This window comes from Chiloscyllium punctatum, chromosome 50 (assembly GCF_047496795.1).
Source record: "Chiloscyllium punctatum isolate Juve2018m chromosome 50, sChiPun1.3, whole genome shotgun sequence".
NCBI lineage: Eukaryota > Metazoa > Chordata > Chondrichthyes > Orectolobiformes > Hemiscylliidae > Chiloscyllium > Chiloscyllium punctatum.
The window spans coordinates 18725933-18750006 of NC_092788.1; positions in this window are offsets into that span (position 1 = coordinate 18725933).

Below are 24074 nucleotides of genomic sequence, written 5' to 3' on the forward strand. Positions count from 1 at the left end.
GAGAGACGGTGACAGAGAGGGCGTACAGAGAGGGCGACAGAGTTAGAGGGACAGAGAAAGGGGGGTCAGAGAGAGGGGGAGAGAGAGAGGGGGAGATAGAGAGGGGGAGAGAGGGGGGGGAGAGAGAGGGGGACAGAGAGAGGGGGACAGAGGGAGGGGGGACAGAGAAGGGGCAGAGAGAGGGGGACAGAGAGAGGGAGACAGAGAGAGGAAGGCAGAGATAGGGGGTTAGGAGAGAGGCAGACAGAGAGAGGGGACAGCGTGTGGGGGAGATGGAGGGGGTCAGAGAGAGGGGGACAGAGAGAGAGGGGACATATAGAGGCGGGACAGAGAGGGGGGACAGAGAGAGGAGGGCAGAGAGAGGAGGACAGAGAGAGGGGGGACAGAGAGAGGGGGGACAGAGAGAGGGGGAACAGAGAGAGGGAGAAAGAGAGAGGCAGGTGGGAGGGAGGGGAGCAGAGAGAGTGGGGCAGAGAGAGGGGGGACAGAGAGAGGGGGGGACAGAGAGAGGGGGACAGAGAGAGAGGGGGACAGAGAGAGAGGGGGACAGAGAGAGAGGGGGGCATAGAGGGGGGGACAGAGAGAGGGGGAACAGAGAGAGGGAGAAAGAGAGAGGCAGGTGGGAGGGAGGGGAGCAGAGAGAGTGGGGCAGAGAGAGGAGGACAGACAGAGGGGGGACAGAGAGAGAGGGGAACAGAGAGAGGGGGAGAGAGAGAGGGGGACAGAGAGAGGGGGGAGAGAGAGAGGGGGGGGACAGAGAGAGGGGGACAGAGAGAGCGGGACAGAGAGAGGGGGACAGAGAGAGAGGGGGAACAGAGAGAGAGGGGGACAGAGAGAGAGGGGGACAGAGAGAGAGGGGGACAGAGAGAGAGGGGGACAGAGAGAGGGGGGCAGAGAGAGGAGGACAGAGAGAGGGGGGAGAGAGAGAGGGGGGGGACAGAGAGAGAGGGGAACAGAGAGAGGGGGACAGAGAGAGGGGGACAGAGAGAGGGGGGAGAGAGAGGGGGGGACAGAGAGAGGGGGACAGAGAGAGCGGGACAGAGAGAGGGGGACAGAGAGAGAGGGGGAACAGAGAGAGAGGGGGACAGAGAGAGAGGGGGACAGAGAGAGGGAGAAAGAGAGAGGCAGGTGGGAGGGAGGGGAGCAGAGAGAGTGGGGCAGAGAGAGGAGGACAGACAGAGGGGGCACAGAGAGAGAGGGGGACAGAGAGAGGGGGCAGAGAGAGGGGGGGACAGAGAGAGAGGGGACAGAGAGAGGGGGACAGAGAGAGGGGGGAACAGAGAGAGAGGGGGGACAGAGAGAGGGGGGAACAGAGAGAGAGGGGGGACAGAGAGAGAGTGGGACAGAGAGAGAGGGGGGACAGAGAGAGAGGGGGGACAGAGAGAGAGTGGGACAGAGAGAGAGGGGGGACAGAGAGAGAGGGGGGAACAGAGAGAGAGGGGGGACAGAGAGAGGGACAGAGAGAGAGGGGGGACAGAGAGAGGGGGACAGAGAGAGAGGGGGACAGAGAGAGAGAGGGGGACAGAGAGAGAGGGGGACAGAGAGAGAGGGGGGACAGAGAGAGAGGGACAGAGAGAGGGGGACAGAGAGAGAGGGGGGAACAGAGAGAGAGGGGGACAGAGAGAGGGGGGACAGAGAGAGAGGGACAGAGAGAGAGGGGGGACAGAGAGAGTGGGACAGAGAGAGAGGGGGACAGAGAGAGGGGGACAGAGAGAGGGGGGACAGAGAGAGGGGGGAGAGAGAGAGGGGGGGACAGAGAGAGAGGGGGGGATAGAGAGAGAGGGAGAACAGAGAGAGAGGGGGACAGAGAGAGGGGGGACAGAGAGAGCGGGGGACAGAGAGAGGGGGGACAGAGAGAGAGGGACAGAGAGAGGGGGGAGAGAGAGAGGGGGACAGAGAGAGGGGGGACAGAGAGAGGGGGGACAGAGAGAGAGAGGGGACAGAGAGAGGGGGGGACAGAGAGAGGGGGGACAGAGAGAGGGGGGACAGAGAGAGGGGGGACAGAGAGAAGGGGGACAGAGAGAGAGGGGGGGATAGAGAGAGAGGGGGACAGAGAGAGAGGGGGACAGAGAGAGAGAGGGGGACAGAGAGAGAGGGACAGAGAGAGAGGGGGGACAGAGAGAGGGGGACAGAGAGAGAGAGGGACAGAGAGAGGGGGACAGAGAGAGGGGGGGACAGAGAGAGAGGGGGACAGAGAGGGGGGACAGAGAGAGAGGGGGACAGAGAGAAGGGGGACAGAGAGAGAGGGGGGGATAGAGAGAGAGGGGGACAGAGAGAGAGGGGGACAGAGAGAGAGAGGGGGACAGAGAGAGAGGGACAGAGAGAGAGGGGGGACAGAGAGAGGGGGACAGAGAGAGAGAGGGACAGAGAGAGGGGGGGACAGAGAGAGAGGGGGACAGAGAGAGGGGGGGACAGAGAGAGGGGGGGTCAGAGAGAGGGGGGACAGAGAGAGAGGGGGACAGAGAGAGGGGGGGACAGAGAGAGGGGGGACAGAGAGAGGGGGACAGAGAGAGGGGGACAGAGAGAGAGGGGGGACAGAGAGAGAGACGGGGACAGAGAGAGAGGGGGACAGATAGAGAGGGGGACAGAGAGAGGGGGGACAGAGAGAGAGGGGGACAGAGAGAAGGGGGACAGAGAGAGAGGGGGACAGAGAGAGAGGGGGACAGAGAGAAGGGGGACAGAGAGAGGGGGACAGAGAGAGAGGGGGGACAGAGAGAGAGACGGGGACAGAGAGAGAGGGGGACAGAGAGAGGGGGACAGAGAGAGAGAGGGGGACAGAGAGAGAGGGGGACAGAGAGAGGGGGGACAGATAGAGAGGGGGACAGAGAGAGGGGGGACAGAGAGAGAGGGGGGACAGAGAGAGAGAGAGGGGGACAGAGAGAGAGGGGGACAGAGAGAGGGGGGACAGAGAGAGAGGGGGACAGAGAGAGAGGGGGACAGAGAGAGAGGGGGACAGAGAGAGGGGGGACAGAGAGAGAGGGGGACAGAGAGAGGGGGACAGAGAGAGTGGGGACAGAGAGAGGGGGGACAGAGAGGGGGGGACAGAGAGAGAGGGGGAAGAGAGAGAGGGGGACAGAGAGAGAGGGGGACAGAGAGAGGTGGGACAGAGAGAGGGGGGACAGAGATGGGGGGACAGAGAGAGGGGGGACAGAGAGAGGGGTGACAGAGTGGGGGGGACATAGAGAGAGGGGGAAGAGAGAGAGGGGGACAGAGAGAGGGGGGACAGAGAGAGGGGGGACAGAGAGAGGGGACAGAGAGAGGGGGTATAGAGAGAGTGGGAAGTAGAGGGGGTGAGAGAGAGGGGGAAGAGAGAGAGGGGCACAGGGAATGGGGGGGAAAGAGGGGGTCAGAGATGGGGACAGAAAAAGTGGGAGGTAGAGGGGGTCAGAGAGATGGGCACAGAGAGAGGGGCACAGAGAGTGGGGGAGATAGAGGGGGACAGAGAGAGGGGGACAGAGAGAGTGGCACAGAGAGAGGGGGAGATAGAGGGGGACAGAGAGAGACATAGGCAGAGAGAGATCGGGGCAGAGAGAGTGGGACAGAGTGAGGGGTTCAGAGAGAGAGAGGGGGACAGAGAGAGGGGGGGACAGAGAGAGGGGGGTGGACAGAGAGAGGGGGGACAGAGAGAGGGGGACAGAGAGAGGAGCACAGAGAAAGGGGGGCAGAGAGAAGGGGAGATAGAGGGGGTCAGAGAGAGGGAGACAGAAAAGGCGGAGGTAGAGGGGGTCAGAGAGAGGGGGGATAGAGGGGGACAGAGAGTGGGGGGACAGAGAATGGGCGTCAGAGAAAGGGATACAGAGTGGAGGTGAGAGAGGGGGTCATATAGTGGGGGGATGGGGGGGACAGAGAGAGAGGGGACAGAGAAAGTGGGGGACAGAGAGAGGGGGACAGAGAGGGTGGGGGACAGAGAGAGAGGGGGACAGAAAGAGAGGGACAGAGAGAGGGGGCAGAGAGAGGTGGGCAGAGAGAGGCGGACAGAGAGAGAGGGACAGAGAGAGGGGAGGAAAGAGAGGGGGGACAGAGAGAGGGGGACAGAGAGTTGGAGGACAGAGAGAGAGGGGGCAGAGAGAGGGGGACAGAGAGAGGGGGACAAAGAGTGGGTGGACAGAGGGGGGGCAGAGAGAGGGGGGAGACATAGAAAGGGGGTGACAGAGAGAGAGGGGGGACAGAGAGAGGGGGATAAAGAGAGGGGGAGAGAGAGAGGGGGGACAGGGAAAGGGGGCAGAGAGAGGGGAACAGAGAGTGGGGGAGAGAGAGAGGGGTGATAGAGAGAGGAGGACAGAGAGAGGAAGGGGTGTCAGAGAGAGGGGGCAGAGAGGGTGGATAGATAGAGGCAGGACAGAGGGGGGGACAGAGAGAGGAGGGCAGAGAGAGGGTGACAGAGAGAGAGGACAGAGAGTGGGGGAGATAGAGGTGGCGAGAGAGAGGGGGACAGTGAGAGAGGGACAGAGAGAGGGGGACAGAGAGAGGGGGGCAGAGAGAGAGGGGGCAGAGAGGAGGGGACAGAGAGAGAGAGGGGGTAGGGAGAGGGGGACAGAGAGAGCGGGTCAGAGAGAGGGCAACAGAGAGAGGGGGACAGGGAGTGGGGAGATACGGGGGACAGAGAGAGAGGGGTCGAGAGAGTTGGAGAGAGTGAGGGGACAGAGAAAGGGGGACAGAGAGAGAGGGGGAACAGAGAGAGGGGGGCAGAGAGAGGGGGACAGAGAGAGGGGGACAGAGAGAGGGGGCCAGAGAGTGAGAGGGGAATAGAGAGAGAGAGGGGACAGAGACAGGGTGACAGAGAGGGGGGACAGAGAGAGGGGGAGGTAGAGAGGATCACAGAGAGGGGTACAGAAAAATTCGCAGGTAGAGGGGGTGAGAGAGAGGGGTGATAGAGTGGGGGACAGAGAGGGGGGGCAGAGATTGGGGGACAGAGAGAGGGGTACAGAGTGGGGGTGAGAGAGGAGGTCAGAGAGTGGGGGGATGGAGAGAGTGGGGGACAGAGAGTGAGGTGACAGAGAGAGAGGGGGACAGAGAGAGAGAGGGGGACAGAGTGAGGGGTATAAAGTGGAGGTGAGAGAGGGGGTCAGAGATTGGGGGGATGGAGAGAGTTGGGGACAGAGAGTGAGGTGACAGAGAGAGAGGGGGACAGAGAGAGAGAGGGGGACTGAGTGAGGGGGGACAGAGAGAGAGGGGGACAGAGAGAGAGGGGGACAGAGAGAGGGGGGACAGAGAGAGAGGGGGACAGAGAGAGAGGGGGCAGACAGGGGGGATAGAGGGAGGGGGACAGAGAGAGAGGGGGACAGAGAGAGGGAGCAGAGGGAGGGCGACAGAGAGAGAAGGACAGAGAGAGGGGGACAGAGAGAGGGTCAGACAGAGGGGGTCAGAGAGAGGGGGTCAGAGAGAGGGTGCAGAGGGAGGGCGACAGATAGAGGGGGACAGAGAGAGGGGGACAGAGAGAGGGGGACAGAGAGAGGCGGGTGGGGGACAGAGAGTGGGTCAGACAGAGGGGGTCAGAGAGAGGGGGTCAGAGAGAGGGTGCAGAGGGAGGGCGACAGAGAGAGGGGGACAGAGAGAGGGGGACAGAGAGAGGCGGGTGGGATAGAGCGTGGGACAGAGGGGGGGGGGACAGAGAGAGAGGGACAGAGAGAGAGGCGTGTGCGAGAGAGAGGGGGTCAGAGAGAGGCGGGTGGGAGGGAGTGCAGGACAGAGATAGAGGGGGAGAGAGAGAGGGGGACAAAGAGGGGTGATAGAGGGAGGCGGGTGAGAGAGAGAGGAGCAGAGAGAGGGGGTCAGAGAGAGGGGGACAGAGAGAGATGGACAGAGAGAGAGGGACAGATAGAGGGGGACAGAGAGAGGGTGACAGAGAGAGAGGGGGACAGAGAGAGAGGGGGACAGAGAGAGGGGGGACAGAGAGAGGGGGTCAGAGAGAGGGGGACAGAGAAAGGGGGGACAGAGAGGGGGGGACAGAGAGAGAGGGGGAAGAGAGAGAGGGGGACAGACAGAGAGGGGGACAGAGAGAGAGGGGGACAGAGAGAGGGGGGGACAGAGAGAGGGGGGGACAGAGAGAGGGGGACAGAGAGAGAGGGGGGACAGTGAGAGAGGGGGACAGAGAGAGGGGGACAGAGAGAGAGGGGGAAAGAGAGAGGGGGGACAGAGAGAGGGGGGGACAGAGAGAGGGGGGACAGAGAGAGGGTGACAGAGAGAGGGGGACAGAGAGAGGGGGACAGAGAGAGGGGGAAGAGAGAGAGGGGGACAGAGAGAGGGGGAAGAGAGAGAGGGGGACAGAGAGAGAGGGGGACAGAGAGAGGGGGGACAGAGAGAGGGGAACAGAGAGAGAGAGGGGGTCAGAGAGAGGGGGGACAGAGAGAGGGGGGACAGAGAGAGGGGGACAGAGAGAGGGGAACAGAGTGAGGGGAACAGAGAGAGAGGGGGGACAGAGAGAGGGGGGACAGAGAGAGGGGGACAGAGAGAGAGGGGGGACAGAGAGAGGGGGGACAGAGAGAGGGGTACAGAGAGAGGGGGACAGAGAGAGAGGGGGACAGAGAGAGAGGGGGACAGAGAGAGGGGGGACAGAGAGAGAGGGGGACAGAGAGAGGGGGACAGAGAAAGGGGGGACAGAGAGAGAGGGGGACAGAGAGAGGGGGGACAGAGAGAGGGGGACAGAGAAAGTGGTGACAGAGAGAGGGGTACAGAGAGAGGGGGACAGAGAGAGAGGGGGACAGAGAGAGAGGGGGACAGAGAGAGGGGGGACAGAGAGAGGGGGGACAGAGAGAGAGGAGGACAGAGAGAGAGGGGGACAGAGAGAGGGGGGACAGAGAGAGGGGGGACAGAGAGAGAGGGGGACAGAGAGAGGGGGGGACAGAGAGAGAGGGGGACAGAGAGAGAGGGGGACAGAGAGAGGGGGGACAGAGAGAGGGGGGACAGAGAGAGGGGGGACAGAGTGGGGGGGACATAGAGAGAGGGGGAAGAGAGAGAGGGGGACAGAGAGAGAGGGGGGACAGAGAGAGGGGGACAGAGAGAGGGGGGACAGAGAGAGGGGGACAGAGAGAGGGGGGATAGAGAGAGGGGGAAGTAGAGGGGGTGAGAGAGAGGGGGAAGAGAGAGAGGGGCACAGGGAATGGGGGAGATAGAGGGGGTCAGAGATGGGGACAGAAAAAGTGGGAGGTAGAGGGGGTCAGAGAGATGGGCACAGAGAGAGGGGCACAGAGAGTGGGGGAGATAGAGGGGGACAGAGAGACATAGGCAGAGAGATCGGGGCAGAGAGAGTGGGACAGAGTGAGGGGGTCAGAGAGAGAGAGGGGGACAGGGAGTGGGGAGATACGGGGGACAGAGAGAGGGGGGGGACAGAGAGAGGGGTATAAAGTGGAGGTGAGAGAGGGGGTCAGAGATTGGGGGGATGGAGAGTGTTGGGGACAGAGAGAGAGGTGACAGAGAGAGAGGGGGACAGAGAGAGAGAGAGGGGGACAGAGTGAGGGGTATAAAGTGGAGGTGAGAGAGGGGGTCAGAGATTGGGGGGATGGAGAGTGTTGGGGACAGAGAGAGAGGTGACAGAGAGAGAGGGGGACAGAGAGAGAGGGGGACAGAGAGAGAGGGGGACAGAGAGAGAGGGGGACAGAGAGAGGGGGGACAGAGAGAGAGGGGGACAGAGAGAGAGGGGGACAGACAGGGGGGATAGAGGGAGGGGGACAGAGAGAGAGGGGGACAGAGAGAGGGGGCAGAGGGAGGGCGACAGAGAGAGAAAAAGACAGAGAGAGGAGGACAGAGAGAGGGGGACAGAGAGAGGGTCAGACAGAGGGGGTCAGAGAGAGGGGGTCAGAGAGAGGGTGCAGAGGGAGGGCGACAGAGAGAGGGGGACAGAGAGAGGGGGACAGAGAGAGGCGGGTGGGGGACAGAGAGTGGGTCAGACAGAGGGGGTCAGAGAGAGGGGGTCAGAGAGAGGGTGCAGAGGGAGGGCGACAGAGAGAGGGGGACAGAGAGAGGGGGACAGAGAGAGGGGGACAGAGAGAGGCGGGTGGGGGACAGAGAGTGGGTCAGACAGAGGGGGTCAGAGAGAGGGGGTCAGAGAGAGGGTGCAGAGGGAGGGCGACAGAGAGAGGGGGACAGAGAGAGGGGGACAGAGAGAGGCGGGTGGGATAGAGCGCGGGACAGAGGGGGGGGACAGAGAGAGGGGGACAGAGAGAGAGGCGTGTGCGAGAGAGAGGGGGTCAGAGAGAGGCGGGTGGGAGGGAGTGCAGGACAGAGATAGAGGGGGAGAGAGAGAGGGGGACAAAGAGGGGTGATAGAGGGAGGCGGGTGAGAGAGAGAGGAGCAGAGAGAGGGGGTCAGAGAGAGGTGGACAGAGAGAGGTGGACAGAGAGAGAGGGACAGAGAGAGGGGGACAGAGAGAGGGTGACAGAGAGAGAGGAGGACAGAGAGAGGGGGACAGAGAGAGGGGGCACAGAGAGAGGGGGAAAGAGAGAGGGGGACAGAGAGATTGGTACAGAGAGATGGTTACAGAATGGGGGTGAGAGAGGGGGTCAGAGAGTGGGGGGAAGGAGAGAGTGGGGCACAGAGATAGAGGGGACAGAGAGGGTGGGGCAGAGAGGGAGGGGGCAGAGAGACAGCGAAGAGAGGGGGGACAGAGAGCGGGGGAGACTGAGGGGGGACAGAGAGAGGGGGACAGAGAGACGGGGACAGAGAGAGGGGGACAGAGAGAGAGGGGGACAGAGAGAGGGGAACAGAGAGAGAGGGGGACAGAGAGAGAGGGACAGAGAGAGGGGGACAGAGAGAGTGGGACAGAGAGAGTGGGACAGAGAGATGTTTACAGAATGGGGGTGAGAGAGGGGGTCAGAGTGGGGGGAAGGAGAGAGTGGTGCACAGAGATAGAGGGGACAGAGAGGGTGGGGGCAGAGAGGGAGGGGGCAGAGAGAGGGCGAAGAGAGGGGGAACAGAGAGCGGGGGAGACTGAGGGGGGACAGAGAGAGTGGGACAGAGAGAGGGGAACAGAGAGAGAGTGGGACAGAGAGAGGGGGACAGAGAGAGAGGGGGGACAGTGAGACGGGGACAGAGAGAGGGGGACAGAGAGAGAGGGGGGACAGAGAGAGGGGGACAGAGAGAGGGGGACAGAGAGAGGGGGGACAGAGAGAGGGGGACAGAGAGAGAGGGGGACAGAGAGACGGGGACAGAGAGAGGGGGACAGAGAGAGAGGGGGACAGAGAGAGGGGGGGACTGAGAGAGGGGGACAGAGAGAGGGGGACAGAGAGAGTGGGACAGAGAGAGGGGGGATAGAGAGAGAGGGGGACAGAGAGAGGGGGGACAGAGAGAGGGGGACAGAGAGAGTGGGACAGAGAGAGAGGGGGACAGAGAGAGGGGGACAGAGAGAGTGGGGACAGAGAGAGGGGGGACAGAGAGGGGGGGACAGAGAGAGAGGGGGAAGAGAGAGTGGAGGACAGAGAGAGAGGGGGACAGAGAGAGGGGGGACAGAGAGAGGGGGGACAGAGATGGGGGGACAGAGAGAGGGGGGACAGAGAGAGGGGGACAGAGAGAGTCGGGTGGGATAGAGCGTGGGACAGAGGGGGGGGGACAGAGAGAGGGGGACAGAGAGAGAGGCGTGTGCGAGAGAGAGGGGGTCAGAGAGAGGCGGGTGGGAGGGAGTGCAGGACAGAGATAGAGGGGTGAGAGAGAGGGGGACAAAGAGGGGTGATAGAGGGAGGCGGGTGAGAGAGAGAGGAGCAGAGAGAGGGGGTCAGAGAATGGGGGACAGAGAGAGGTGGACAGAGAGAGAGGGACAGAGAGAGGGGGACAGAGAGAGAGGGTCAGAGAGAGGGGGGACAGAGAGGGGGGGACAGAGAGAGAGGGGGAAGAGAGAGAGGGGGACAGACAGAGAGGGGGACAGAGAGAGAGGGGCACAGAGAGAGGGGGAGATAGAGGGGGACAGAGAGACATAGGCAGAGAGAGATCGGGGCAGAGAGAGTGGGACAGAGTGAGAGGGTCAGAGAGAGAGAGGGGGACAGAGAGAGGGGGGGACAGAGAGAGGGGGGGGACAGAGAGAGGGGGGACAGAGAGAGGGGGACAGATAGAGGGGCACAGAGAAAGGGGGGCAGAGAGAAGGGGAGATAGAGGGGGTCAGAGAGAGGGGGACAGAAAAGGCGGAGGTAGAGGGGGTCAGAGAGGGGGGGATAGAGGGGGACAGAGAGTGGGGGGACAGAGAATGGGCGTCAGAGAAAGGGATACAGAGTGGAGGTGAGAGAGGGGGTCATATAGTGGGGGGATGGGGGGGACAGAGAGAGAGGGGACAGAGAAAGTGGGGGACAGAGAGAGGGGGACAGAGAGGGTGGGGGACAGAGAGAGAGGGGGACAGAAAGAGAGGGACAGAGAGAGGGGGCAGAGAGAGGTGGGCAGAGAGAGGCGGACAGAGAGAGATGGACAGAGAGAGGGGAGGAAAGAGAGGGGGGACAGAGAGAGGGGGACAGAGAGTTGGAGGACAGAGAGAGAGGGGGCAGAGAGAGGGGGACAGAAAGAGGGGGACAGAGAGTGGGAGGACAGAGGGGGGGCAGAGAGAGGGGGGAGACATAGAAAGGGGGTGACAGAGAGAGAGGGGGGACAGAGAGAGGGGGATAAAGAGAGGGGGAGAGAGAGAGGGGGGACAGGGAAAGGGGGCAGAGAGAGGGGGACAGAGAGTGGGGGAGAGAGAGAGGGGTGATAGAGAGAGGAGGACAGAGAGAGGAAGGGGTGTCAGAGAGAGGGGGCAGAGAGGGTGGATAGATAGAGGCAGGACAGAGGGGGGGACAGAGAGAGGAGGGCAGAGAGAGGGTGACAGAGAGAGAGGACAGAGAGTGGGGGAGATAGAGGTGGCGAGAGAGAGGGGGACAGTGAGAGAGGGACAGAGAGAGGGGGACAGAGAGAGGGGGGCAGAGAGAGAGGGGGCAGAGAGGAGGGGACAGAGAGAGAGAGGGGGTAGGGAGAGGGGGACAGAGAGAGCGGGTCAGAGAGAGGGCAACAGAGAGAGGGGGACAGGGAGTGGGGAGATACGGGGGACAGAGAGAGAGGGGTCGAGAGAGTTGGAGAGAGTGAGGGGACAGAGAAAGGGGGACAGAGAGAGAGGGGGAACAGAGAGAGGGGGGCAGAGAGAGGGGGACAGAGAGAGGGGGACAGAGAGAGGGGGACAGAGAGTGAGAGGGGAATAGAGAGAGAGAGGGGACAGAGACAGGGTGACAGAGAGGGGGGACAGAGAGAGGGGGAGGTAGAGAGGATCACAGAGAGGGGTACAGAAAAATTCGCAGGTAGAGGGGGTGAGAGAGAGGGGTGATAGAGTGGGGGACAGAGAGGGGGGGCAGAGATTGGGGGACAGAGAGAGGGGTACAGAGTGGGGGTGAGAGAGGAGGTCAGAGAGTGGGGGGATGGAGAGAGTGGGGGACAGAGAGTGAGGTGACAGAGAGAGAGGGGGACAGAGAGAGAGAGGGGGACAGAGTGAGGGGTATAAAGTGGAGGTGAGAGAGGGGGTCAGAGATTGGGGGGATGGAGAGAGTTGGGGACAGAGAGTGAGGTGACAGAGAGAGAGGGGGACAGAGAAAGAGAGGGGGACAGAGTGAGGGGGGAGAGAGAGAGAGGGGGACAGAGAGAGAGGGGGACAGAGAGAGGGGGGACAGAGAGAGAGGGGGACAGAGAGAGAGGGGGACAGACAGGGGGGATAGAGGGAGGGGGACAGAGAGAGAGGGGGACAGAGAGAGGGGGCAGAGGGAGGGCGACAGAGAGAGAAGGACAGAGAGAGGGGGACAGAGAGAGGGTCAGACAGAGGGGGTCAGAGAGAGGGGGTCAGAGAGAGGGTGCAGAGGGAGGGCGACAGAGAGAGGGGGACAGAGAGAGGGGGACAGAGAGAGGGGGACAGAGAGAGGCGGGTGGGATAGAGCGTGGGACAGAGGGGGGGGGACAGAGAGAGGGGGACAGAGAGAGAGGCGTGTGCGAGAGAGAGGGGGTCAGAGAGAGGCGGGTGGGAGGGAGTGCAGGACAGAGATAGAGGGGGAGAGAGAGGGGGGACAGAGAGAGGGGGACAGAGAGAGTGGGACAGAGAGAGTGGGACAGAGAGATTGGGACAGAGAGATGTTTACAGAGTGGGGGTGAGAGAGGGGGTCAGAGAGTGGGGGGATGGAGAGAGTGGGACACAGAAATAGAGGGGACAGAGAGGGTGGGGGCAGAGAGGGAGGGGCAGAGAGAGGGCGAAGAGAGGGGGGACAGAGAGCGGGGAGACTGAGGGGGGACAGAGAGAGGGGGACAGAGAGAGGGGAACAGAGAGAGAGTGGGACAGAGAGAGGCGGACAGAGAGAGGGGGGGACAGAGAGAGGGGGACAGAGAGAGGGGGACAGAGAGACGGGGACAGAGAGACGGGGACAGAGAGACGGGGAGATAGAGGGGGTCAGAGAGAGTGGGGGACAGAGAGAGGGGGACAGAGAGAGATGGACAGAGAGAGGGGGACAGAGAGAGGGGGACAGAGAGAGGGGGACAGAGAGAGGGGGACAGAGAGAGAGGGGGACAGAGAGAGGGGGACAGAGAGTGTGGTACAGAGAGATGGTTACAGAATGGGGGTGAGAGAGGGGGTCAGAGAGTGGGGGGATGGAGAGAGTGGGGCACAGAAATAGAGGGGACAGAGAGGGTGGGGGCAGAGAGGGAGGGGCAGAGAGAGGGCGAAGAGAGGGGGGACAGAGAGCGGGGGAGACTGAGGGGGGACAGAGAGAGGGGGACAGAGAGACGGGGACAGAGAGAGAGGGACAGAGAGAGAGGGGGACAGAGAGAGGGGGACAGAGAAAGGGGGGGACAGAGAGAGGGGGGGACAGAGAGAGGGGGACAGAGAGAGGGGGACAGAGAGAGGGGGACAGTGAGAGTGGGACAGAGAGAGAGGGGGACACAGAGAGGGGGACAGAGAGAGGGGGACAGAGAGAGTGGAACAGAGAGAGTGGGACAGAGAGATGTTTACAGAGTGGGGGTGAGAGAGGGGGTCAGAGAGTGGGGGGATGGAGAGAGTGGGGCACAGAAATAGAGGGGACAGAGAGGGTGGGGGCAGAGAGGGAGGGGCAGAGAGAGGGCGAAGAGAGGGGGCACAGAGAGCGGGGAGACTGAGGGGGGACAGAGAGACGGGGACAGAGAGACGGGGGGATTGACGGGGACAGGGAGATGGCGTCAGAGAGAGAGGGGGGACAAAGAGGGGGGATAGAGGGAGACGGGTGGGAGAGAGAGGGGTCAGAGAGTGGGGGACAGAGAGAAGGCGACAGAGAGAGTGGGTCAGATAGAGGGGGACAGAGAGAGAGGTGGACAGAGAGAGAGGGGGTCAGAGAGAGAGGGGGTCAGAGAGAGAGGTGGACAGAGAGATGGGGACAGAGGGACGGGGGACAGAGAGATGGGGGACAGAGAGATGGGGACAGAGACGGGGGGACAGAGAGAGAGGGGCGACAGAGAGAGAGGGGGGACAGAGAGAGAGGGGGTCAGAGAGAGGTGGACAGAGAGAGAGGAGATAAAGATAGAGGGGGCACAGAGAGGGCGACAGAGAAAGGGCGACAGAGAGAGAGGGGGTCAGAGAGAGGCAGTGTCAGAGGGGGAGGTAGAGGGGGCCAGAGAGAGGGGGAGATAGAGGGGGACAGAGAGGGGGGACAGAGATTGGGGCCAGAGGGTGGGGGACAGAGAGAGGGGTACAGAGTGGGGGTGAGAGAGTGGGTCAGAGGGTGGTGGGGGACAGAGAGGGGGGGACAGAGAGAGTGGGGAACAGAGAGAGGGGGACAGAGAGGGGGGACAGAGAGAGAGAGGGGCAGAGAGGGGGGCGGAGATAGGGGACAGAGAGAGGGCGAGATAGAGGGGGACAGAGAGAGGGGGTCAGAGAGAGGGGGACAGAGTGAGTGGGCAGAGAGAGAGGGGGACAGAGTGAGTGGGTCAGAGAGAGGCGGGTGGGAGAGAGCGCGGGACAGAGAGCGGGAGGGGGACAGAGAGAGGAGGACCAAGAAAGAGTCTGGTGGGAGAGAGAGGGAGTCAGAGAGAGGCGGGTGGGAGAGTGCGTGGGACAGAGCAAGAGGGGAACAGAGAGAGAGGGGGACAAAGAGGGGGGATAGAGGGAGACAGGTGGGAGAGAGAGGGGGACAGAGAGTGGGGGACAGAGAGAGGGGCGACAGAGAGAGGGGGATAGAGAGAGGGGGATAAAGAGAGGGGAACAGAAAAAGTCGGAGGTAGAGGGGGTCAGAGAGAGGGGGAGATAGAGGGCGACAGAGAGAGGAGGACAGAAAGGGGGACAGAGTGTGGGGGACAGAGACTGGAGGACAGAGAGAGGGGTATAGAGTGGGGGTGAGAGAGGGGGTCAGAGAGAGGCGGGTGGGAGAGAGAGTGGACAGAGAGAGAGGGGAACAGAGAGAGGAGAACAAGGGGGGATAGATGGAGGTGGGAGAGAGAGGGGGACAGAGAGAGGGCGACAGACTGGGGGTCAGAGACCGGGGAGAGAGAGAGGCGGGTGGTAGAGAGAGGGGGTCATAGAGAGGGTGACAGAGAGAGTGGGTCAGATAGAAGGGGACAGAGAGAGGGGGACAGAGAGAGGGGGACAGAGAGAGGGGGACAGAGAGAATGTGGACAGAGAGAGAGGGGGACAGAGAGAGGGGGACAGAGAGAGAGGGGGTCAGAGGGCATGGGACAGAGAGAGAGGCGGGTGGGAGAGAGAGGGGATCAGAGAGAGGTGGGTGGGTGGGAGAGCGGGACAGAGAGAGGGGGACAGATAGAGGGCGACAGAGAGAGTGGGTCAGAGAGAGGCGGACAGAGAGAGAGGGGGACAGAGAGAGAGAGGGACAGAGAGGGGGGAAGATAGAGGGCGACAGAGAGGGGGACAGAGAGCAGGGGTAAAGAGGGAGGGGGACAGAGAGAGAGGGGGACAAAGAGGGGGGATAGAGGGAGATGGGTGGGAGAGAGGGGGGGACAGAGAGTGGGTGAGATAGATGCGTTCAGAGAGAGGGGGATAGAGAGAGGGGGTCAGAGAGAGGTGGGTGGGAGGGAGAGCGGGACAGAGAGAGGGCGACAGAGAGAGTGGGTCAGAGAGAGGGGGACAGAGAGAGAGGGGGGACAGAGAGAGAGGGGGACAGAGAGGGGGGACAGAGAGAGAGGGAAAAGAGAAATGGGGGACAGAGAAATGGGGGACAGAGTGGGGAGGACAGACAGGGGGGGACAGAGAAAGGGGGGACAGAGAGAGAGGGGGACAGAGATAGAGGGGAACAGAGAGAGAGGCGACAGAGACAGGGGGACAGAGAGAAGGGAACAGAGAGAGGGGGCAGAGAGGGACAGAGAGAGGGGGTCAGAGACAGAGTGTGGGGGACAGAGAGAGAGGACAGAGAGAGGGACAGAGAGAGAGGGGGTTAGATAAAGGGCGACAGAGAGAGGGGGGGACAGAGAGAGGGGGGGACAGAGAGTGGGGGGACAGAGAGTGGGGGAGGTACAGGGGTTCAGAGACAGGGGAACAGAAAGAGAGGGGGACAGTGAGAGGAGGAGGGGGTTCAGAGAGGGTTGGGACAAAGAGGATGGACAGATAGAGGCGGGATAGAGAGGGGGACAGAGAGAGGGGGAACAGCTAGAGGGAGGGACAGAGAGAGAGAGGGGGGACAGAGAAAGGGGGGAGAGAGGGAGTGGAGAGAGGGGGGGGACAGAAAGACGATGACAGAGATGGGGGAGAGAGAGGGGGACAGAGAGAGGAGGGACACAGAGAGGGGGGACGGGGAGGCAGAGAGACAGTGACAGAGAGGGGGCGGAGAGAGGGCGACATAGAGAGGGGTCAGAGAGAGGGGGGCAGAGAGAGGGGACAGGGAGTGGGGGACAGAGAGAGGGGGGGACAGAGAGAGGGGTCAGAGAGCGGGGGACAGAGAGAGGGCATCAGAGAGAGGCGGGTGGGAGAGAGCGCGGGACAGAGAGAGAGGGGACAGAGAGAGAGGGGGTCAAAGAGGGGGGATAGAGGGAGATGGGTGGGAGAGAGGGGGGTGAAAGAGTGGGTCAGACAGTGGGGGTCAGAGAGAGGGCGACAGAGAGGGGGACAGAGAGTGGGGGAGAGAGAGGGGGAGAGAGGGAGGCGGGTGGGAGAGAGAGCGGGGCAGAGAGAGGGGACAGAGGGGGGCAGAGAGCGGGGGTGAGAGAGAAGCGGGTGGGAAAGAGGGGGTCAGAGAGAGAGGGGGACAGAGTGAGAGGCGTACAGAGAGAGGGGTACAGAGAGAGAGGGGGACCAGAGAGAGGGGGGACAGAGAGAGGGGGGACAGAGGGAGGGGGGACAGAGGGAGACGGACAGAGGGAGGGGGTCAGAGAGAGAGCGGGAGGTCAGAGAGAGAGGGGGTCAGAGAGTGGGGGAGAGAGAGGGGGAGAGAGGGAGGCGGGTGGGAGAGAGAGCGGGGCAGAGAGAGGGGACAGAGGGGGGGGGACAGAGGGAGACGGACAGAGGGAGGGGGTCAGAGAGAGAGCGGGAGGTCAGAGAGAGAGGGGGTCAGAGAGTGGGGGAGAGAGAGGGGGAGAGAGGGAGGCGGGTGGGAGAGAGAGCGGGGCAGAGAGAGGGGACAGAGGGGGGAGGACAGAGGGAGACGGACAGAGGGAGAGGGTCAGAGAGAGAGCGGGAGGTCAGAGAGAGAGGGGGTCAGAGAGAGGGGGACAGAGAGAGATGGCACAGGGACGGGGGGGACAGAGTGAGAGGACAGAGAGTGGGGGAGGTAGAGGTGGTCAGAGAGAGGGGGACAAAGAGAGGGGGACAGAGAGTAAGGGACAGAGTGAGGGGGATAGAGAGAGAGGGGGACAGAGAGAGAGGGGGAAAAGAGAGGGCGACAGAGAGAGGGCGACACAGAGAGGGCGACAGAGAGAGAGGGGGAACAGAGAGAGGGGGACAGAAAGAGGGGGAGGTAGAGGGGTTCAGAGAGAGGGGGACAGAGAGAGGGGGAGATAGAGGGGGTCAGAGAGAGGGGACAGAGGGAGGGGCACAGAGAGTGCGGGAGGTAGAGGGGGTCAGAGAGAGGGGTACAGAGAGAGGGGCACAGAGAGTGGGGGAGATAGTGGGGGACAGAGAAAGAGTGGACAGAGAGAGGGGGGCAGAGAGAGTGGGACAGAGTGAGGGGGCAGAGAGAGAGGGGAAAGAGAGAGAGGGGAAAAAGAGAGAGGGGGAGATAGAGGGGGTCAGAGAGAGGGGGGGCCGGAGAGAGGGGGGACAGTGAGGGGGGACAGAGAGGGGGTGGGACAGAGGGGGGGGAAGAGAGGGGGGGAACAGAGAGAGAGCGGGGCAGAGATAGAGGGGAAAAGAGAGATGGGGCAGACAGAGGGAGATAGAGTGAGGGGGGCAGAGAGAGAGGGGGCAGAGAGAGAGTGAAAAGAGAGTGGGGGACAGAGAGAGTGGGGCAGAGAGAGGGCGACAGAGAGAGGGGGACAGAGAGAAAAGGGGGCAGAAAGAGAGGGGGACAGAGAGAGAGGGGGACAGAGAGAGAGGCGGTCATAGAGGGGGGTACAGTGAGAGAGGCGGGTGGAAGGGAGAGGGGGCAGAGAGGGGGGACAGAGAGAGGAGCACAGTGTGTGGGGGAGATAGCGGGGCTCAGAGAGAGGAGGACATAGAGGGGGACAGAGAGAGGGGGACAGAGAGGGGGACAGAGAGTGGGGGACAGAGAGTGGGGGACAGAGAGAGGGGACAGAGAGAGGGGTAAAGAGTGGGAGAGAGAGGGGGTCAGAGAGAGGGGGACAGAGAGTGGGGGGATGGAGAGAGTGGGGGACAGAGAGAGAGAGGGTGTCAAAGAGAGAGGGGCAGAGAGAGACGGAGCAGAGAGAGGGGGCAGAGAGCGGGGGAGAGATAGAGGGAAAGAGAGAGAGGGCGACAGAGAGAGGGGGACAGAGAGAGGGGGGTTCAGAGAGAGGGGGACAGAGAGAGGGGGCAGAGAGAGCGCGGGACAGAGAGAGGGGGCAGAGAGAGCGCGGGACAGAGAGAGGGGGACAGAGAGAGGGGGCAGAGAGAGAGCCGGACTGAGAGCGAGGCGGGGACAGAGAGAGGGGAAGACAGAGATGGTCAAAGGGAGGGGGACAGAGAGAGGGGCACAGAGAGTCGGGGAGATAGAGGGGACAGAGAGATGGGGTGGACAGAGAGTTGGGGGGACTGAGAGTGGGGGGGCATGGGGGTAGAGAGAGGGGCAGAGAGGGGGTGACAGAGAGAGGGGGGACAGAGAGAGGGCGACAGAGAGAGTGTCACAGAGAGTGGGGGAGATAGAGGGGGTCAGAGAGAGGGGGACAGAGGGAGGGTGATATAGAGGGGGACTACGAGAGAAGGAGTCAGAGACAGAGGGGGACTGTGAGAGGGGGGGCAGAGAAATGGCGACAGAGAGACGGTGACAGAGAGAGTGGGGGACAGAGAGAGAGGGGCAGAGAGAGTGGGGGACAGAGAGAGGGGGACAGAGAGAGGGGGGACAGAGATAAAAGGGGGCAGAAAGAGAGGGGGACAGAGAGAGAGGGGGACAGAGAGAGGGGGACAGAGAGAAAAGGGGGCAGAAAGAGAGGGGGACAGAGAGAGAGGGGGACAGAGAGAGGGGGACAGAGAGAGTGGGACAGAGAGAGGGGGACAGAGAGAAAAGGGGGCAGAAAGAGAGGGGGACAGAGAGAGAGGGGGACAGAGAGAGAGGGGCAGAGAGAGGGCAACAGAGAGAGGGGGACAGAGAGAAAAGGGGGCAGAGAGAAAAGGGGGCAGAGAGAGAGGGGCAGAGAGAGAGGGAGACAGAGAGAGGGGGACAGAGAGAAAAGGGGGCAGAAAGAGAGGGTCAGAGAGGGGGACAGAGAGAGGGGGACAGAGAGAGGGGGACAGAGAGAAAAGGGGGCAGAAAGAGAGGGGGACAGAGAGAGAGGGGCAGAGAGAGGGCAACAGAGAGAGGGGGACAGAGAGAAAAGGGGGCAGAGAGAGAGGGGGACAGAGAGAGAGGGGGACAGAGAGAGAGGGGCAGGGAGAGATGGGGCAGGCAGAAGGCGACAGAGTGAGGGGGCAGAGAGAGAGGGTCAGAGAGGGGGACAGAGAGACGGAGATATAGAGGGGGACAGAGAGTGAGGGACAGAGAGTGAGGGACAGAGAGAGGAGTACAGAGTGGGGGAGAGAGAGGGAATCAGAGAGATGGGGGCAGAGAGAGGGCGACAGAGAGAGGGGGACAGAGAGAGGGGGGGACGGAGAGTTGGGGGGACGGAGAGAGGTGGGGACAGAGAGAGAGGGGAACAGAGAGAGAGAGGGACAGAGAGAGATGTGGACAGAGAGAGAAGGACAGAGAGAGGAGGTCAGAGAGAGAGGAGGACAGAGAGAGAGGAGGACAGAGAGAGGCAGGTAGAAGGGAGAGAGGGGCAGAGAGAGGGCGACAGAGAGAGGCACCGAGAGTGGGGGAGATAGATGGGGTCAGAGAGAGGAGGAGACAGACAGTGGGGAGATGGAGAGAGTGTGGGACAGAGAGAGAGAGAGAGAGAGGGGGTCAGAGAGGGGGACAGGGAGAGACGGAGCAGAGAGAGGGCGAAAGAGAGGGGCGCAGAGAGCGGGGTAGAGATAGAGGGGACAGAGAGAGGAGGACAGATAGAGGGGGACAGAGAGAGGGGAACAGAGAGAGGAGGCAGAGAGCGAGGGGGACAGAGAGAGGGGGACAGAGTGAGGGGGACAGAGAGAGGGGGAACAGAAAGGGGGACACAGAGAGGGGGGCACACAGAGGGGGGCACAGAGAGGGGGACAGAGAGGGGGACAGAGAGAGAGAGGGGGACAGAGAGAGAGCGGGGCAGAGAGAGAGGGGGGCAGAGAGAGGGGGGGACAGAGAGAGAGGGGGACAGACAGAGGGGGGACAGAGAGAGAGTGGGGGACAGAGAGAGAGGGGGACAGAGGGGAGGACAGAGAGAGAGGGGGGACAGACAGAGGGGGGACAGAGAGAGGTGGGACAGAGAGGGGGGGGGCAGAGAGAAGGGGACAGAGAGAGAGGGGGACAGAGTGAGGGGGACAGAGAGAGGGGGAACAGAAAGGGGGACACAGAGAGGGGGGCACAGAGAGGGGGGCACAGAGAGGGGGACAGAGAGGGGGACAGAGAGAGAGAGGGGGACAGAGAGAGAGCGGGGCAGAGAGAGAGGGGGTCAGAGCGAGGGGGGGAAGAGAGAGGCAGGTGGAAGGGAGAGGAGGGCAGAGAGAGGGCGACAGAGAGACGAGCACAGAGAGTGGGGGAGCTAGAGTGGGTCAGAGAGAGAGGGTCAGAGAGAGGGGGACAGAGAGAGGGAGGGACAGAAAGAGGGGTGGACCGAAAGAGGGGGGACAGAGAGAGGGGGGACAGAGAGGGGGGGACAGAGGGGGGGGGGACAGAGAGAGGGACAGAGAGGGAGAGGCGGGTGGGAGAGAGAGGGGGTCAGAGAGAGGCTGGTGGGAGAGAGAGGGGGACAGAGAGAGGGGGACAGAGAAAGGGGAGATAGAGGTTGACAAAGGGAGGGGGACAGAGAGAGAGGCACAGAGAGAGGGGTAGATAGAGGGGTTCAGAGCGAAGAGTACAGAGATAGTGGTACAGCGAGTGGGGGAGATAGAGGTGGACAGAGAGTAGGACAAAAAGAGGGGGTGATAGAGGGGGTCAGAGAGAGGGGGAGATAGAGGGGGACAGAGAGAGTGGGGGAGACAGAGGGGGGACAGAGAGAGAGGGGGTACAGAGAGAGGGTGACAGAGAGAGGGCGACAGAGAGAGGGGCACAGAATGTGGAGGAGATCGAGGGGGTCAGAGAGAGGGGGACAGAGAGAGGGTGATATAGAGGGGGACAGCAAGAGAGGGGGTCAGAGACAGAGGGCGACAGTGAGAGAGGGGGGCTGAGAAATGGCGACAGAGTGAGGGTGACAGAGAGAGAGGGGACAGAGAGACAGAGGGGGCAGAGAGAGAGGGGGACAGAGAGACGGAGATATAGAGGGGGACAGAGAGTGAGGGACAGAGAGTGAGGGACAGAGAGAGGAGTACAGAGTGGGGGAGAGAGAGGGAATCAGAGAGATGGGGGCAGAGAGAGGGCGACAGAGAGAGGGGGACAGAGAGAGGGGGGGACGGAGAGTTGGGGGGACGGAGAGAGGTGGGGACAGAGAGAGAGGGGAACAGAGAGAGAGAGGGACAGAGAGAGATGTGGACAGAGAGAGAAGGACAGAGAGAGGAGGTCAGAGAGAGAGGAGGACAGAGAGAGAGGAGGACAGAGAGAGGCAGGTAGAAGGGAGAGAGGGGCAGAGAGAGGGCGACAGAGAGAGGCACCGAGAGTGGGGGAGATAGATGGGGTCAGAGAGAGGAGGAGACAGACAGTGGGGAGATGGAGAGAGTGTGGGACAGAGAGAGAGAGAGAGAGAGGGGGTCAGAGAGGGGGACAGGGAGAGACGGAGCAGAGAGAGGGCGAAAGAGAGGGGCGCAGAGAGCGGGGTAGAGATAGAGGGGACAGAGAGAGGAGGACAGATAGAGGGGGACAGAGAGAGGGGAACAGAGAGAGGAGGCAGAGAGCGAGGGGGACAGAGAGAGGGGGACAGAGTGAGGGGGACAGAGAGAGGGGGAACAGAAAGGGGGACACAGAGAGGGGGGCACACAGAGGGGGGCACAGAGAGGGGGACAGAGAGGGGGACAGAGAGAGAGAGGGGGACAGAGAGAGAGCGGGGCAGAGAGAGAGGGGGGCAGAGAGAGGGGGGGACAGAGAGAGAGGGGGACAGACAGAGGGGGGACAGAGAGAGAGTGGGGGACAGAGAGAGAGGGGGACAGAGGGGAGGACAGAGAGAGAGGGGGGACAGACAGAGGGGGGACAGAGAGAGGTGGGACAGAGGGGGGGGGGCAGAGAGAAGGGGACAGAGAGAGAGGGGGACAGAGTGAGGGGGACAGAGAGAGGGGGAACAGAAAGGGGGACACAGAGAGGGGGGCACAGAGAGGGGGGCACAGAGAGGGGGACAGAGAGGGGGACAGAGAGAGAGAGGGGGACAGAGAGAGAGCGGGGCAGAGAGAGAGGGGGTCAGAGCGAGGGGGGGAAGAGAGAGGCAGGTGGAAGGGAGAGGAGGGCAGAGAGAGGGCGACAGAGAGACGAGCACAGAGAGTGGGGGAGCTAGAGTGGGTCAGAGAGAGAGGGTCAGAGAGAGGGGGACAGAGAGAGGGAGGGACAGAAAGAGGGGTGGACCGAAAGAGGGGGGACAGAGAGAGGGGGGACAGAGAGGGGGGGACAGAGGGGGGGGGACAGAGAGAGGGACAGAGAGGGAGAGGCGGGTGGGAGAGAGAGGGGGTCAGAGAGAGGCTGGTGGGAGAGAGAGGGGGACAGAGAGAGGGGGACAGAGAAAGGGGAGATAGAGGTTGACAAAGGGAGGGGGACAGAGAGAGAGGCACAGAGAGAGGGGTAGATAGAGGGGTTCAGAGCGAAGAGTACAGAGATAGTGGTACAGCGAGTGGGGGAGATAGAGGTGGACAGAGAGTAGGACAAAAAGAGGGGGTGATAGAGGGGGTCAGAGAGAGGGGGAGATAGAGGGGGACAGAGAGAGTGGGGGAGACAGAGGGGGGACAGAGAGAGAGGGGGTACAGAGAGAGGGTGACAGAGAGAGGGCGACAGAGAGAGGGGCACAGAATGTGGAGGAGATCGAGGGGGTCAGAGAGAGGGGGACAGAGAGAGGGTGATATAGAGGGGGACAGCAAGAGAGGGGGTCAGAGACAGAGGGCGACAGTGAGAGAGGGGGGCTGAGAAATGGCGACAGAGTGAGGGTGACAGAGAGAGAGGGGACAGAGAGACAGAGGGGGCAGAGAGAGAGAGGGGGACAGAGAGACGGAGATATAGAGGGGGACAGAGAGTGAGGGACAGAGAGTGAGGGACAGAGAGAGGAGTACAGAGTGGGGGAGAGAGAGGGAATCAGAGAGATGGGGGCAGAGAGAGGGCGACAGAGAGAGGGGGACAGAGAGAGGGGGGGACGGAGAGTTGGGGGGACGGAGAGAGGTGGGGACAGAGAGAGAGGGGAACAGAGAGAGAGAGGGACAGAGAGAGATGTGGACAGAGAGAGAAGGACAGAGAGAGGAGGTCAGAGAGAGAGGAGGACAGAGAGAGAGGAGGACAGAGAGAGGCAGGTAGAAGGGAGAGAGGGGCAGAGAGAGGGCGACAGAGAGAGGCACCGAGAGTGGGGTAGATAGATGGGGTCAGAGAGAGGAGGAGACAGACAGTGGGGAGATGGAGAGAGTGTGGGACAGAGAGAGAGAGAGAGAGAGGGGGTCAGAGAGGGGGACAGGGAGAGACGGAGCAGAGAGAGGGCGAAAGAGAGGGGCGCAGAGAGCGGGGTAGAGATAGAGGGGACAGAGAGAGGAGGACAGATAGAGGGGGACAGAGAGAGGGGAACAGAGAGAGGAGGCAGAGAGCGAGGGGGACAGAGAGAGGGGGACAGAGTGAGGGGGACAGAGAGAGGGGGAACAGAAAGGGGGACACAGAGAGGGGGGCACACAGAGGGGGGCACAGAGAGGGGGACAGAGAGGGGGACAGAGAGAGAGAGGGGGACAGAGAGAGAGCGGGGCAGAGAGAGAGGGGGGCAGAGAGAGGGGGGGACAGAGAGAGAGGGGGACAGACAGAGGGGGGACAGAGAGAGAGTGGGGGACAGAGAGAGAGGGGGACAGAGGGGAGGACAGAGAGAGAGGGGGGACAGACAGAGGGGGGACAGAGAGAGGTGGGACAGAGAGGGGGGGGGGCAGAGAGAAGGGGACAGAGAGAGAGGGGGACAGAGTGAGGGGGACAGAGATAGGGGGAACAGAAAGGGGGACACAGAGAGGGGGGCACAGAGAGGGGGGCACAGAGAGGGGGACAGAGAGGGGGACAGAGAGAGAGAGGGGGACAGAGAGAGAGCGGGGCAGAGAGAGAGGGGGTCAGAGCGAGGGGGGAAGAGAGAGGCAGGTGGAAGGGAGAGGAGGGCAGAGAGAGGGCGACAGAGAGACGAGCACAGAGAGTGGGGGAGCTAGTGTGGGTCAGAGAGAGAGGGTCAGAGAGTGGGGGACAGAGAGAGGGAGGGACAGAAAGAGGGGTGGACCGAAAGAGGGGGGACAGAGAGAGGGGGGACAGAGAGGGGGGGACAGAGGGGGGGGGACAGAGAGAGGGACAGAGAGGGAGAGGCGGGTGGGAGAGAGAGGG